Consider the following 6,190-nt stretch of genomic DNA (forward strand, 5'->3'; position numbering starts at 1 on the left):
CCTGCAATTCCCTCCCCTCTCACCCTGCTCACTGTCAGTCTGTCCTCTATTTGAGTGTCTTTGGTTATATTTGCTTGCTTGTTTGTTTTACTGTTCAGCATCCTGTTAAAGGTGAGATGTATGGTATTTGTCTTTCACTGTGTGGCTTATTTCACTCAGCATAATGCTTTCCAGTTCCATCCATGCTGTTGCAAGTGGTAGGAGCTCCTTCTTTCTTTCTGCTGCATAGAATTCCATTGTGTATATGTACCATAGATTTTGGATCCATTCATTTACTGCTGGGCACCTAGGTTGCTTCTAACTCTTGGCTATTGTAAATTGTGCTGCTATGAACATTGGGGCACATAGGTTCTTTTGGATTGGTGTTTCAGGGTTCTTAGGATATAATCCTAGCAATGGAATTGCTGGGTCAAAAGGCAGATTCATTTTTAGTTTTCAATATCGCTGATGAACATAGACGCTAAAATCTTCAACAAAATATTGGCAAACCACATCCAACAATACATTAAAAAGATCATACACCATGACCAAGTCGAATTCACCCCAGGTATGCAAGGAAGTTTCAATATTCACAAATCAGTAAATGTAATACATCACATAAACAAAAGCAAGACAAAAATTACATGATCATTTCAATAGATGCAGAAAAAGCTTTTTATAAGGTAGAACACCCATTTATGATAAAAACACTCAGCAAAGTGGGAATAGAGGGAGCATTCCTCAATATAATAAAAGCCATATATGAGAGACCTACAGCCAACTTCATACTCAATGGGCAAAAACTAAAAGCTTTTTCACTAAGATCAGGAACAAGACAAGGTTATCCACTTTCACCACTTCTATTCAATATAGAATTGGAAGTTCTAGCCACAGCAATCAGACAATTAAAGGAAATGAAAGGCATCCAAATCAGAAAGGAGAAAACAAAACTGTCACTGTTTGTAGATGACATGATAGGGTACACGGAAAATCCTATAGAATCTACTCAAAAATTGCTTGACCTCATAAATGAATTTGGCAAAAGAGTGGAATACAAAGTCAATATCCAGAAATCAAATGCATTTTTGGTATACCAACAATGAAACAGCAGAAGCAGAAATCAAGAAAAACATCTCATTCGATATAGCTTTAAAAAGAAAAAGAAAATACCTAGGAATAAATATAACCAGGCATATAAAAGACCTATATTCAGAAAACTACACAACACTGAAGAAAAAAAATCAAGAAAGACACAAACAAATGGGAACATATACTTTGTTCATGTATCAGAAGAATTAACATCATCAAAATATCCATTCTACCAAAAGCAATTTACAGATTTGATGCAATACCTATTAAAGTACCAATGACATACTGCACAGACATAGAACAAACATTTCAAAAATTTATATGGAACTATAAGTGACCCTGAATAGCAGCTGCAATTTTGAGAAAGAAGAACAAAGTAGGAGGGATCACAATACCTGCTACCAAACTGTATTACAAGACTGCTGTAATCAAAAGAGCCTGGCACTGGAATAAAAACAGGCACATAAACCAATGAAACAGAACAGAGAGCCCAGAAATTAACTCAAATCTTTGCGAGCAATTAATATTCAACAAATAAGGCAACAACATAAAATGGAGTAAAAATAGCCTCTTCAACAAATGGTGTTGGGAGAACTGGAGATCTACGTACAAAAAAAACAGAAAGAAACTTGAGCACCAACTTACACCTTACACCACAATAAATTCAAATTGGAGAAAAGACTTAAAAATAAGCCATGACACCATTAAATTCCTAGAGGAGAACATTGGCTGGAATATTTTCTGTGCCTTCCCTCTAATGTTGGAAATAATCTCTCTCTCCTCAGGGTGATCTTAACGTCTCTGGAGCCCAGTATTTATGCCAGGCATATAGGAGGCCATCCATAGATGTCAGGAAATGGGTCACAGTGCAGGTTTGCTGAGGAACAGGAAACTCAGGATTTTAGTTGCTTTTATTTTTTCAGATTTATTGAGATATCATTGATATATAACATTGTGTACAATGTGATGATAAGGTATATGCATATATCAGGATTTGAGTTGCTTTTAAAGCATCCTCTACCTTCTTCCTGATTTTGAGGAAATAGTTCTTATGATGGATCTCTTAATCAAAGGAAAGTCACAACAAAATTGCTTTCTGTGAAGTACACATCTCTGGGAGGGGATTTATCATTGTCAAGCCACATCTGCCTAGCTGGGCCTGCAACTAGAGCTATTCATATAATTTACCTTATTTACCTGTGCAATATCACGAAATGGTGTTACTGTAGTCCTTTTATAAATGAGGAGACTAATTTAGGTAGATGAAGTGATTTGACCAACTAGTACTGGCAGAGCTGGAATGGGATTTGGGCTGGCTTTCCTGTACTGTCAAGCTTTCCTGGGAGATTGCCAGGCTCCTGAGCAGAGGCATGTATAAAAACACAGAGGCTCTGAAACATTACCATTAGACTCTGCATGTGTCTTCCTAGGTAAACCGGTATAGGAGACTGTTCTGTGTGGTGTGGACCCAGCTCCCACTCGGAGATGCACAGGATCCACGTCCACAGATAGGTTCTCCCATGGGGTATCAGGCCTGCATTGTACCTAGGCTGCTTTGAAACTTGATTTTTGCTAAAACTCCCTCACCCTGAATTGAGGCAGAAAATGTTTACTGCATATCTTTAAAGTAACTTCCTAAAATCTATGCTAAACCTTCCAAGAATGAGTGAAAACAGTTCAACCACTTTTCCCTTTGCATTTGCAAATATCCTTCTTCTGTGATGTGACTAGCATCATCCTCTCCTTTGTTTTCTGTAAAGGGTAACCACCTAAAGTGATCCTCTGCATAGTAAATGAAGACCACCATGTAATGTGCCCAGAAAAAGCAATAAAAGCTTGTCAAGGCAAGGGTCAGAGGGCTGTCCTCTTGAGAGAGTGACTGAGGAACTCTCAGGCTTTTTCTCTTCTTGAAAGAGAAGCCATGCTGTCCCTTTTTCTCCACAGAACTCAGTAGCCCATGCGAATTTCTCGTACCTTATCCAGAATGTGGCGGACCCCACGAGCTGGGGTCCACATCGAACTGGCACCTTGATTTCACTCTCCAAAGCTAAACTCATATTTTTCTCCTCAGCTTCCACTCCCTCTTATAGTGTACATCTTTTATCCAATACCTACAGAGCAGATAAGCTGCAGCTTATGGAGCCAGACCATGTGAGTTTGAATCCTGGGCCCATCAGTTACTATGTAAGCTTGAGTAAGTTACTTAATATCCTCAAGTCTTAGTTTCCCTGTTTATACAATGATATAAGCATAATACCTACTTATAGAGGTGACAGGTATGAAGTGCTTAAAATTGTATATGGCACATAGTGTTATGAATGTTGGCCGCTATCATATCATCACTGACAAAAACATCACCTTTCAAATGAAACCTTGTAAGATATCATCAAGTCTACTCTATTCCTTCATTCTCTGGGACTGGGCACTTTGACTCCTCAATATTTATTGAATTCATCTTTTTCTCCCAAGTCCATTGCTATTACCTTCACTGTTTCCAACACACACAATTGCAACTGTTTCCTACCTGGCCTTCTGTAACTAATATCTTACCTCCTTATTCACATGTAACCTGCACTGTGGTAAAAATATATTTTCTACAAATTCAACACATTATCTGCTTTAAAACCTGATTTGTAGGAGTTCTAATCAAGATGGCAGAGCTGGTAAAACTGTGCTCACTTCCTCCCATGACCACATCAAAATTACAACTATATGATAGAACAATAAACCTAGAGACCCATCAGAATACTGGCTTAACAGAAGTCCTATAACTAAGGATTTAAAGAAGAAGCCATGAAGAGATTGGTATAATGGGAGGAAATACAAGATGGGATGACCTCACATTCATATGTGGTAGTTGAAAGTTGGAGGGATATCTCAGCTTTAGAGGTCCCTCTTGAGGGGTTCCAGCCCCATGCCAGGCTCTCTAGTTCAAATCACCAGTGTCAAGAAGAGCCCTTCATATATCTAGCTGGAAAAATAATTGGTGATTCTGTACATCTGGGTGAAAAGAAAGGCTACTAAAAACCCAGGCATCCTCTTAAAAACACCTTACAGAGACTTTAACTTGCAGGCACCTACTCTGAGCTCTAGAAGAAGGACAATGGCTAGGGGTCTACCAGATACTTGGGAGAAATTGAACAGTGTGGATTAAGGGCAAGGGCTGGAGGGACAGCTGCTTTCATTCCTATGTTGGGCTCTCCTCCCCCATCACCAATTCTGAGTCTGTATTAACCTGGTGAACTCCAATTATTTTACTCTGGCAATTCCCTGGGACCCCACACCACTGCAAATGTTCTCAGGCCCCAGGTGAGTGGTGACTGGCTTAGGTGTACACTGTGAAAATTGATAAGTGGCCTTATGCTCAGTAGTGGTGCCAAATGAGTATCTGCATTAAACTGGTGAACACCACTACTCCAATCATGATTACTCCCTGAGACTCCAGGAGTTGGAGAGATTCCCAGACAAGGTGAATCCAAAGCTGCCCACACCAAGACACATCACAAATAAAAGGTCGAGGGTTAAAATGCAAAGAGCAGCAAGAAAAAGACAGTCACCTACAAAGGGGGTCCCATAAAATCACCAGCTGATTTCTCAACAGAAACTTTGTAAGCTGAAAAGGATTGACCTGAAATATTCAAAATGATGGAAAGCAAGGAACTATAAGGAAGACTAAAGGAGAGATAAACAGCTTCTCAGACAAGAAAAAAGCTAAAGAAGTTCATCACCATCAACCCAGTATTACACCAAAAGTTAAAGGGACTTTGTTAAAATAAGAAAAAAAAGAGCTTGGGCTGCATGGAGCCTGAAGGGAACTGCAGTGCAGCAGGTGGCAAGGGGCTAAGCAGCGGGTGACATGTTCTATGTTTTGTACAGTGAGGGTGGCCCAGCTGGCTCCAAGGCCATGAAGCCACTGGGAGTAGCATCAAGTGATCTTTTCAGAAGTCCAGAGGAAGGTGTTCCTTCAAGCTGACCCAACAGGATGCTATTGAACATTTTTGGACCAACTGAAGAACCTCAGAACATTCCTAAGAGAACCAACTCCCCAGGGATAAAAGGAAGTGGAATCTTTGAGGAATCAACACCTGTGCACATTCCATACTGTCTGAACCCACCTTTGGGAAGAGTATTAACATTTTTGGGTCACCAGTGACCACCACTTTACTCTTGGCACAGCCAAACAAACTCAAGAACCATGCACTCTTGTGTAGACCCAAAATTGGACCTTAAAGCCATAATGAGCACTTTTCCCAGAGAAGAGCTAAGTGAGAAAGGTGGCCAGAGAGAAGCAGACCATGCTGAGGATCCCAGCCCATACCCACGGTTGACAGCCTTGAGCCCAGGTTAGGCCCATGACCTTGATCTCACAACACAGTTCTGAATCCACCTGGAGGCAAATCCCAGCATCTCCTTCTACTAGATAAGCTATTGCTTCCCCTGTAGCCAGACAAGAAACTTAAAAGATAGGATTTCAAATAGTTTCCTTTAATCCAAAGGAATAGGGTTGGGGAAAGGGACTGTTTCATATCTGGAGCCACTGCTCAGGCTCCACTGCCACCATGAGACCCACAGAAGACCACACCTTCCAGACTACAGAGAAATGTATCTTTGTGAAGATACATTTCACAAAGATACATTAAAGTCTTGTTCACCAAGACTCCTTGGTGAACACTTTAATTTTGAATGTGAAGGACTCTCAAATGGGCTGGGTGGGGAGTTGGTGCAAGGCCATGGGAGCCTGATGAAATGGGATCTTTTCTGTCCTTGTGGCTTCAGCGGTTCGCTAGGCAGTGCTATCTAGAAATCACTTAACATAGTAGCAGGGTTTAAAGCCTCAGAAATCTCGAAACAACATTGGGCATATACCAAAAAGTTGTTCTAAGTCTTACTGCTTTACAGAGAGATTTTTATCCTGATCCTCTGTGGTGATCTGACAGGAATCTGCCTTTCACTCACTAGAGACTGGTCTTGGTTTATTCTCAAACTGGTTTTGCTTATGAATTGTTTCTTTTTTCCTCTTATCCCTAAGTCTTGGCCTTTGCTCTTTACAAGTGATGTGGACAGTTTCCCTATCTGCAAGGCCCACTGACTGCTGTGAGACTAAAACTATCCATATATAGCC

The 6,190-nt window shown here is 40.6% G+C and overlaps 1 pseudogene; it reads left to right on the forward strand.

Moving 5' to 3' along the window:
* Nucleotides 1-4,924: 4,924 nt before the first annotated feature.
* LOC119001572 (jupiter microtubule associated homolog 2-like) lies at nucleotides 4,925-5,511 on the forward strand (annotated as a pseudogene).
* The last annotated feature ends 679 nt before the right edge of the window (nucleotides 5,512-6,190 follow it).

Source organism: Sturnira hondurensis, unplaced genomic scaffold (genome assembly GCF_014824575.4).
Source record: "Sturnira hondurensis isolate 20B ecotype Veracruz unplaced genomic scaffold, ASM1482457v3 Scaffold0016833, whole genome shotgun sequence".
NCBI lineage: Eukaryota > Metazoa > Chordata > Mammalia > Chiroptera > Phyllostomidae > Sturnira > Sturnira hondurensis.